Source organism: Mizuhopecten yessoensis, unplaced genomic scaffold (assembly GCF_002113885.1).
Source record: "Mizuhopecten yessoensis strain PY_sf001 unplaced genomic scaffold, ASM211388v2 scaffold10461, whole genome shotgun sequence".
Lineage (NCBI taxonomy): Eukaryota > Metazoa > Mollusca > Bivalvia > Pectinida > Pectinidae > Mizuhopecten > Mizuhopecten yessoensis.
In genome coordinates, this window is record NW_018408558.1 from 7,595 (window position 1) to 18,282 (window position 10,688).

At 34.6% G+C, this 10,688-nt stretch overlaps 1 protein-coding gene across 1 annotated transcript in view; it reads right to left on the reverse strand.

Moving 5' to 3' along the window:
- The window catches only part of LOC110460708 (uncharacterized oxidoreductase YrbE-like), a 47,849-nt gene that overhangs the window by 3,489 nt on the left and 33,672 nt on the right, over positions 1–10,688 (reverse strand). The gene's annotated exons all lie outside the window — the stretch shown is intronic.

A 10,688-nucleotide genomic window follows, 5' to 3' on the forward strand; every position in this document is an offset into this window, starting at 1 on the left:
CGGTTACGTTATGTTGATAACGTTTTTACCAAAGGTGCCTGGTTTGATAAATATGAGAAGTAGACACGGACATGTTCACGTGCTTACATTTGAAATGTTTACTTTGCAGCCCTAGAGATAGAGAAATTCGTCTGTGTTCAGCCTCAAGACACTTTAAAAAGCCCAAAATCGATATGTTGCTCCTATTTCAAAATGTTGAGGTATACTCATACCAAACTAAAGAAATGCCTCATACGTGTACATATGTAAGAGCTTTCTTTTCCAAGAATCGCGATGTTAATGTATCGCTGTTAATTACTTCGAATGCATAGTATGTGCAAAGTGAAACAAAGGCCAAAATGAAATATACCGAGAGAAAAAAATATGAGAATAATTGACTTCTTGGTTTTTCAGCGAACTGTAGGTATTTCATATGCGAACAAGCTGCACCCATCTTCTGGTCTATATGCTTTTGATTTCATATGAGCCTGAATTAACTTATGAGCTAATCAGGACTATCAAAGTCCTTCATTTTAACATTTATATATATTTATTCTTTAAATAACAGGAAATTAATTGACCACATCGATCGTATATACCCCCAGAGCTTGTTCAGTAATCTATTTAGTTGTAGGTACACCATGACGATTTCGACCGTCCTATCTTTCATTTTCCGTTTCTTGATCGTAATATCCCTGCTTCTGCTACCTCAAGCGTTTGCGTGTCCCATTTGATTCGATATTCAAGAGCTTGCTCATAATACCTTGACTTCCATGATAGATGTCGACTGCTGACAGACAAACTTACAACACAGTTATTCCAAAGATGCAAGTTGATACATAATATGGATAAGTTTCCTGATCTGATGGGGATATATGCTATTTTTTTGTGATTTGAAGATCAATATTTTGAGTATGCTCATTTGTGTGCCTTGTAGCTTTGTTGCCACTATCCGTGTTCTCGGTTTGACGACGTGACATATTTTGTGCTGTTGTTCTACATTTTGTTTACAAGTATAATAAATATGCAATGCCCTTGTGATAGGGAAACAGGTTTCCCTTCGCTCTCGTGAACCATGATTAACCTTGGGCAAACAAAGAATCGTGTTCCTGCTACTAGGGCAATAATGACAATAAGCAGTCTGTCCTATCAACCTCTATATTTACTCATGGTTCGTGTCAGGGGAGAAATAGAACAACAAACTCGCGATGATCGACTATCATTTATATCTACGCATTAGTTCTCGGAACCTCGTATATAGTACTATAATTTATATCATTAGTTCTCGGAACTTCGTAGATAGTACTATACTTTATATATACTCATTAGTTCACGGAACCTCGTAGATAGTACTATCATGTATATCTACTCATCAGTTCTCGGAACCTCGTAGATAGTACTATCATTAAAATCATTAGTTCTCGGAACCTTGTAGATAGTACTATCATTTATATCTATACTCATTAGTTCTCGGAATCTCGTAGATAGTACTATCTACTCATTAGTTCTCAGAACCTCGTAGATAGTACTATAATTTATATCTACTTATTAGTTCTCGGAACCTCGAAGATAGTACTATCATTTATAACATTAGTTCTCGGAACATCGTAGATAGTACTATCATTTATAACATTAGTTCTCGGAACCTCGTAGACTAATGAGTAGATATACATGATAGGACTATCTACGAGGTTCCGATAACTTATGATATAAATGATAGTACTAACTACAAGGTTCCGAGAACTAATGAGCTACGAGGTTCGGAGAACTAATGAGTAGATAGTACTATCTACGAGATTCCGAGAACTAATGAGTATATATATATGATAGTACTATCTACGAGGCTCCGAGAACTAATGAGTAGATAGTACTATCTACGAGATACCGAGAACTAATTATACAAATGATGGTACTATCTACGAGGTTCCAAGAACTAATGAGTAGATATCTAATGATATAAATGATAGCACTATCTACGGGGTTCCAAGAATTAATGAGTATATATAAATGATAGTACTATATACGAGGTTCCGAGAACTAATAAGTAGATATAAATTATAGTACTATCTACGAGGTTCAGAGAACTAATGAGTAGATATAATGATAGTACTATCTACGAAGTTCCGGAAACTAATGAGTAAATATAAATGATAGTACTATTTATGAGGTTCAGAGAACTAATGAGTAGATAGTACTATCTACGAGATACCGAGAACTAATTATACAAATGATGGTACTATCTACGAGGTTCCAAGAACTAATGAGTAGATATATATGATAGTACTATCTACGAAGTTCCGGAAACTAATGAGTAAATATAAATGATAGTACTATCTACGGGGTTCCGAGAACTAATGAGTATAGATATAAATGATAGTACTCTCTACAAGGATCCGAGAACTAATGATTTTAATGATAGCACTATCTACGAGGTTCCGAGTACTAATGATATAAATGATAGCACTATCTACGAGGTTCCGAAAACTAATGAGTAGATATAAATTATAGCACTATCTACATAAATGATAGTACTATCTACCTAATGAGTAGATATAAATTATAGTACTATCTACGAGGTTCCAAGAACTAATGAGTAGATATCTAATGATATAAATGATAGCACTATCTACGAGGTTCCGAGCACTAATTATATAAATGATAGTACTATATACGAGGTTCCGAGAACTAACTAATGATATAAATGATCGTACCATCTACAAGGTTCAGAGAACTAATGAGTAGATAGTACTATCTACGAGAGGTTCCAAGAACTAATTATATAAATGATGGTACTATCTACGAGGTTCCGTGAACTAAGGAGGATATATAAAGTATAGTACTATCTACGAAGTTCCGGAAACTAATGAGTAAATATAAATGATAGTACTATCATTTATATAATTAGTTCTCGGAACCTCGAAGATAGTACTATCATTTATAATGATTCATTAGTTCTCGGAACCTTGTAGTTAGTACTATCATTTATATCATTAAAGGACGGCCTCCCCTGTATGCAAGATGCATGCGTGTAGTGTATGTGTGTGTATTTTGGGAGGCTGCGATATGTTCGTGTTTGTCTCCTTGTGATAGCACGGAACTGATGCCGACTTTATCGTGCTACCTCGCTGAGACATACTGCCAAAGACACCCAGCAGGAAGCCCCACCCGGTCACATTATACTGACAACTGGCGAACCAATCGTCCCACTCCTAATTTGCTGAGCGTTAAGCAGGAGTAGAAACTACCATTTCTAAAGACTTTGGTATGTCTCGGCCAGGGGAAAGAACCCAAAGCCTTCCTCACAGGGGCGACCGCTCAACAAATGGCCAAAAGCGAGGCATTGTCAAGGGAGACATTAGGAAGAAGAAAGTTATTTAGGAGGGAGAGAAGAGATAAGGTCCCAAATTTAGTCGCCTCTTACGATCATTCAATTGGGGGCAGCAGGTTCAATTCTTACGCCCTACCTGCAGGGACTATAACATTAGTTCTCGGAACCTCGTATATAGTACTATCATTTATATAATTAGTGCTCGGAACCTCGTAGATAGCACTATCATTTATATCTCTCGGAACCTCGTAGATAGCACTATCATTTATATCTACTGATTAGTTATCGGAACCTCGTAGATAGTATTATCATTTATATCTATCTACTCATTAGTTCTCTGAACCTTGTAGATGGTACGATCATTTATATCATTAGTTCTCGGATCCTTGTAGATAGTACTATCATTATATCTACTCATTAGTTCTTGGAACCTCGTAGATAGTACCATCATTTATATAATTAGTTCTTGGAACCTCTCGTAGATAGTACTATCATGTTTATCTACTCATTAGTTCTCTGAACCTCATAAATAGTACTATCATTTATATATACTCATTAGTTCACGGAACCTCGTAGATAGTACCATCATTTATATAATTAGTTCTCGGAATCTCGTAGATAGGGCAGCAGGTACAATTCTTACGCCCTTCCTGCAGGGACTATAACATTAGTTCTCGGAACATCGTAGATAGTACTGTCATTTATATCATTAGTTCTCGGAACATCGTAGATAGAACTATCATTTATATCATTAAAGGACGGCCTCCCCTGTATGCAAGATGCATGCGTGTAGTGTATGTGTGTGTATTTTGGGAGGCTGCGATATGTTCGTGTTTGTCTCCTTGTGATAGCACGGAACTGATGCCGACTTTATCGTGCTACCTCGCTGAGACATACTGCCAAAGACACCCAGCAGGAAGCCCCACCCGGTCACATTATACTGACAACTGGCGAACCAGTCGTCCCACTCCTAATTTGCTGAGCGTTAAGCAGGAGTAGAAACTACCATTTCTAAAGACTTTGGTATGTCTCGGCCAGGGGAAAGAACCCAAAGCCTTCCTCACAGGGGCGACCGCTCAACAAATGGCCAAAAGTGAGGCATTGTCAAGGGAGACATTAGGAAGAAGAAAGTTATTTAGGAGGGAGAGAAGAGATAAGGTCCCAAATTTAGTCGCCTCTTACGATCATGCAATTGGGGGAAGCACGTACAATTCTTACGCCCTACCTGCAGGGACTATAACATTAGTTCTCGGAACATCGTAGATAGTACTATCATTTATATCATTAGTTCTCGGAACCTCGTAGATAGCACTATCATTTATATCTACTCATAGTTCTCAGGACCTCGTAGATAGTATTATCATTTATATCTACTCATTAGTTCTCGGAAACTCGTAGATAGTACTATCATTTATATCATTAGTTCTCGGAACCTCGTAGATAGTACTATCATTTATATCATAAGTTATCGGAACCTCGTAGATAGTACTATCATTTATATAATTAGTTATCGGCACCTCGTAGATAGCACTATCATTTATATCTACTCATTAGTTCTCAGGACCTCGTAGATAGTACTATCATTTATATTTACTCATTAGTTCTCGGAACCTCGTAGATAGTACTATCATTTATATCATTAGTTCTCGGAACCTCGGAGATAGTACTATCAGAGATATCTACTCATTAGTTCTCAGGACCTCGTAGATAGTTCATTTATATCTACTGATTAGTTATCGGAACCTCGTAGATAGTACTATTATATATATCTACTCATTAGCTCTCGGAACCTCGTAGATAGTACTATCATTTATATAATTAGTTCTTGGAACCTCGTAGACAGTACTATCATTTATATCTACTCATTAGTTCTCCGAACCTCGTAGATAGTGCTATCATTTATATCATTAGTTCTCGGAACCTCGTAGATAGTACTATCATTTATATCATTAGTTCTCGGAACCTTGTAGATAGTACTATCATTTATATCATAAGTTATCGGAACCTCGTAGATAGTACTATCATTTATATAATTAGTTATCGGCACCTCGTAGATAGTACTATCCTTTATATCTACTCATTAGTTCTCCGAACCTCGTAGATAGTGCTATCATTTATATCATTAGTTCTCGGAACCTCGTAGATAGTACTATCATATATATCTACTCATTAGTTCTCGGAACCTTGTAGATAGTACTATCATTTATATCATAAGTTATCGGAACCTCGTAGATAGTACTATCATTTATATAATTAGTTATCGGCACCTCGTAGATAGTACTATCCTTTATATCTACTCATTAGTTCTCCGAACCTCGTAGATAGTGCTATCATTTATATCATTAGTTCTCGGAACCTCGTAGATAGTACTATCATATATATCTACTCATTAGTTCTCGGAACCTTGTAGATAGTACTATCATTTATATCATTAGTTCTCGGAATCTCGTAGATAGTACTATCATTTATATCTACTCATTAGTTCTCGGAACCTCGTATATAGTACTAGCATGTATATCTACTCATTAGTTCTCGGATCCTCGTAGATAGAACTATCATTTATATCTACTCATTAGTTTTCGGAACCTCGTAGATAGTACTATCATTTATATATACTCATTAGTTCTCGGAACCTCGTAGATAGTACTATCATATATATCTACTCATTAGTTCTCAGAACCTCGTAGATAGTACTATTATTTATATCTACTCATTAGTTCTCAGAACCTCATAGATAGTACTATCATTTATATCTACTCATTAGTTCTCAGAACCTCGTATATAGTACTAGCATGTATATGTACTTATTAGTTCTCGGAACCTCGTAGATAGTACTATCATATATATCTACTCATTAGTTCTCAGAACCTCGTAGATAGTACTATCATTTATATATACTCATTAGAGTACTAGCATGTATATGTACTTATTAGTTCTCGGATCCTCGTAGATAGTACTATCATATATATCTACTCATTAGTTCTCAGAACCTCGTAGATAGTACTATTATTTATATCTACTCATTAGTTCTCAGAACCTCGTAGATAGTACTATCATTTATATCATTAGTTCTCGGAATCTCGTAGATAGTACTATCATTTATATCTACTAACTAGTTCTTGGAACCTCGTAGATAGTACTATCATTTATATAATTAGTTCTCGGAATCTCGTAGATAGTACTATCATTTATATCTACCCCTTAGTTCTCGGAACCTCGTATATAGTACTATCATTTATATCTACTCATTAGTTCTCAGAACCTCGTAGATAGTACTATCATTTATATCTACTCATTAGTTCTCAGAACCTCGTATATAGTACTAGCATGTATATGTACTCATTAGTTCTCGGAACCTCGTAGATAGTACTATCATGTTTATCTACTCATTAGTTCTCGGAACCTCGTACATAGTACTATCATTTATATATACTCATTAGTTCTCGGAACCTCGTAGATAGTACTATCATTTATATCTACTCATTAGTTTCCGGAACTTCGTAGATAGTACTATCATTTATATCATTAGTTCTCGGAACCTCGTAGATAGTACTATCATTTATATAATTAGTTCTCGGAACCTCGTAGATAGTACCATCATTTATATAATTAGTTCTCGGAATCTCGTAGATAGTACTATCATTTATATCTACTCATTAGTTCTCGGAACCTCGTAGATAGTACTATCATGTTTATCTACTCATTAGTTCTCGGAACCTCATAAATAGTACTATCATTTATATATACTCATTAGTTCTCGGAACCTCGTAGATAGTACTATCATTTATATATACTCATTAGTTCTCGGAACCTCATAGATAGTACTATCATGTTTATCTACTTTTATATCTACTCATTAGTTCTCGGAACCTTGTAGATAGTACTATCATTTATATCCACTCATTAGTTCTCAGAACCTCGTAGATAGTACTATCATTTTTATCTACTCATTAGTTCTCGGAACCTAGTAGATAGTACTATCATTTATATCCACTCATTAGTTCTCAGAACCTCGTAGATAGTACTATCATTTATATATACTCATTAGTTCTCGGAACCTAGTAGATAGTACTATCATTTATATAATTAGTTCTCGGAACCTCGTAGATAATTCTATCATTTATATCATTAGTTATCGGAACCTTGTAGATAGTACTATCATTATATCTACTCATTAGTTCTCGGAATCTCGTAGATAGTACTATCATATATATCTACTCATTAGTTCTCGGAACCTCGTAGATAATACTTTCATTTATATCTACTCATTAGTTCTCGGAACCTCGTAGATAGTACTATCATGTATATCTACTCATTAGTTCTCGGAACTTCATAAATAGTACTATCATTTATATCATTAGTTCTCGGAACCTCGTAGATGGTACTATCATTTATATCTTTAGTTCTTGGAACCTCGTAGATAGTACTATCATTTATATCTACTCATTATTTCTCGGAACCTCGTAGATAGTACTATCATTTATATCATTAGTTCTCGGAACCTCGTAGATAGCACTATCATTTATATCTACTCATTAGTTGTAAGAACCTCGTAGATAGTACTATCATTTATATATACTCATTAGTTCTCGGAACCTCGTAGATAGTACTATCATTTATATCATTAGTAATCGGAACCTTGTCGATAGTACTATAATTTATATCTACTCATTAGTTCTCGGAACCTCGTAGATAGTACTATCATTTATATCATTAGTTCTCGGAACCTCGTAGATAGTACTATCATTTATATCATTAGTTCTCGGAACCTCGTAGATAGTACTATCATTTATATCTACTCATTAGTTCTCGGAACCTCGTAGATAGTACTATCATTTATATCTACTCATTAGTTCTCGGAACCTCGTAGATAGTACTATCATTTATATCTACTCATTAGTTCTCGGAACCTCGTAGATAGTACTATCATTTATATCTACTCATTAGTTCTCGGAACCTCGTAGATAGTACTATCATTTATATCTACTCATTAGTTCTCGGAACCTCGTAGATAGTACTATCATTTATATCTACTCATTAGTTCTCGGAACCTCGTAGATAGTACTATCATTTATATCTACTCATTAGTTCTCGGAACCTCGTAGATAGTACTATCATTTATATCTACTCATTAGTTCTCGGAACCTCGTAGATAGTACTATCATTTATATCTACTCATTAGTTCTCGGAACCTCGTAGATAGTACTATCATTTATATCTACTCATTAGTTCTCGGAACCTCGTAGATAGTACTATCATTTATATCTACTCATTAGTTCTCGGAACCTCGTAGATAGTACTATCATTTATATCTACTCATTAGTTCTCGGAACCTCGTAGATAGTACTATCATTTATATCTACTCATTAGTTCTCGGAACCTCGTAGATAGTACTATCATTTATATCTACTCATTAGTTCTCGGAACCTCGTAGATAGTACTATCATTTATATCTACTCATTAGTTCTCGGAACCTCGTAGATAGTACTATCATTTATATCTACTCATTAGTTCTCGGAACCTCGTAGATAGTACTATCATTTATATCTACTCATTAGTTCTCGGAACCTCGTAGATAGTACTATCATTTATATCTACTCATTAGTTCTCGGAACCTCGTAGATAGTACTATCATTTATATCTACTCATTAGTTCTCGGAACCTCGTAGATAGTACTATCATTTATATCTACTCATTAGTTCTCGGAACCTCGTAGATAGTACTATCATTTATATCTACTCATTAGTTCTCGGAACCTCGTAGATAGTACTATCATTTATATCTACTCATTAGTTCTCGGAACCTCGTAGATAGTACTATCATTTATATCTACTCATTAGTTCTCGGAACCTCGTAGATAGTACTATCATTTATATCTACTCATTAGTTCTCGGAACCTCGTAGATAGTACTATCATTTATATCTACTCATTAGTTCTCGGAACCTCGTAGATAGTACTATCATTTATATCTACTCATTAGTTCTCGGAACCTCGTAGATAGTACTATCATTTATATCTACTCATTAGTTCTCGGAACCTCGTAGATAGTACTATCATTTATATAATTAGTTCTCGGAACCTCGTAGATAGTACCATCATTTATATAATTAGTTCTCGGAATCTCGTAGATAGTACTATCATTTATATCTACTCACTAGTTCTTGGAACCTCGTAGATAGTACTATCATTTATATCATTAGTTCTCGGAATCTCGTAGATAGTACTATCATTTATATCTACTCATTAGTTCTCGGAACCTCATAAATAGTACTATCATTTATATCTACTCATTATCTCACGGAACCTCGTAGATAGTACTATAATTGATATCTACTCATTAGTTCTCGGAACCTCATAGATAGAATTATCATTTATATCTACTCATTAGTTCTCGGAACGTCGTAGATAGTACTATCATTTATATCTATTCATTAGTTCTCGGAACCTCGTAGATAGTACTATTATTTATATCTACTCATTAGTTCTCGGAACCTCATAGATAGTACTATCATTTATATAATTTGTTCTCGAATCTCTTAGATAGTACTATCATTTATATCATTAGTTCTCGGAATCTCGTAGATAGTACTATCATTTATATATATTCATTAGTTCTCGGAACCTCATAAATAGTACTATCATTCATATCTACTCATTAGTTTTCGGAACCTCGTAGATAGTACTATCATTTATATCTATTCATTAGTTCTCGGAACCTCATAAATAGTACTATCATTCATATCTACTCATTAGTTCTCGGAACCTCGTAGATAGTACTATCATTTATATATACCCATTAGTTCTCGGAACCTCGTAGATAGCACTATCATTTATATAATTAGTTCTCGGAACCTCGTAGATAGTACTATCATTTATATCTACTCATTAGTTCTCGGAACCTCATAAATAGTACTATCATTCATATCTGCTCATTAGTGCTCGGAACCTCGTAGATAGTACTATCATTTATATCTATTCATTAGTTCTCGGAACCTTATAAATAGTACTATCATTCATATCTACTCATTAGTTTTCGGAACCTCGTAGATAGTACGAGCGGTTATATCTATTCATTAGTTCTCGGAACCTCATAAATAGTACTATCATTCATATCTACTCATTATTTCTCGGAACCTCGTAGATAGTACTATAATTTATATCTACTCATTAGTTCTCGGACCCTCGTAGATAGTACTATAATTTATATCTACTCATTAGTTCTCGGAACCTCATAGATAGTACTATCATTTATATCATTAGTTCTCGGAACCTCGTAGATAGTATTATCATTTATATAATTATTTCTCGGAACCTTGTAGATAGTACTATCATTTATATCATTAGTTCTCGGAACCTCGTAGATAGTACTATCATTTATAT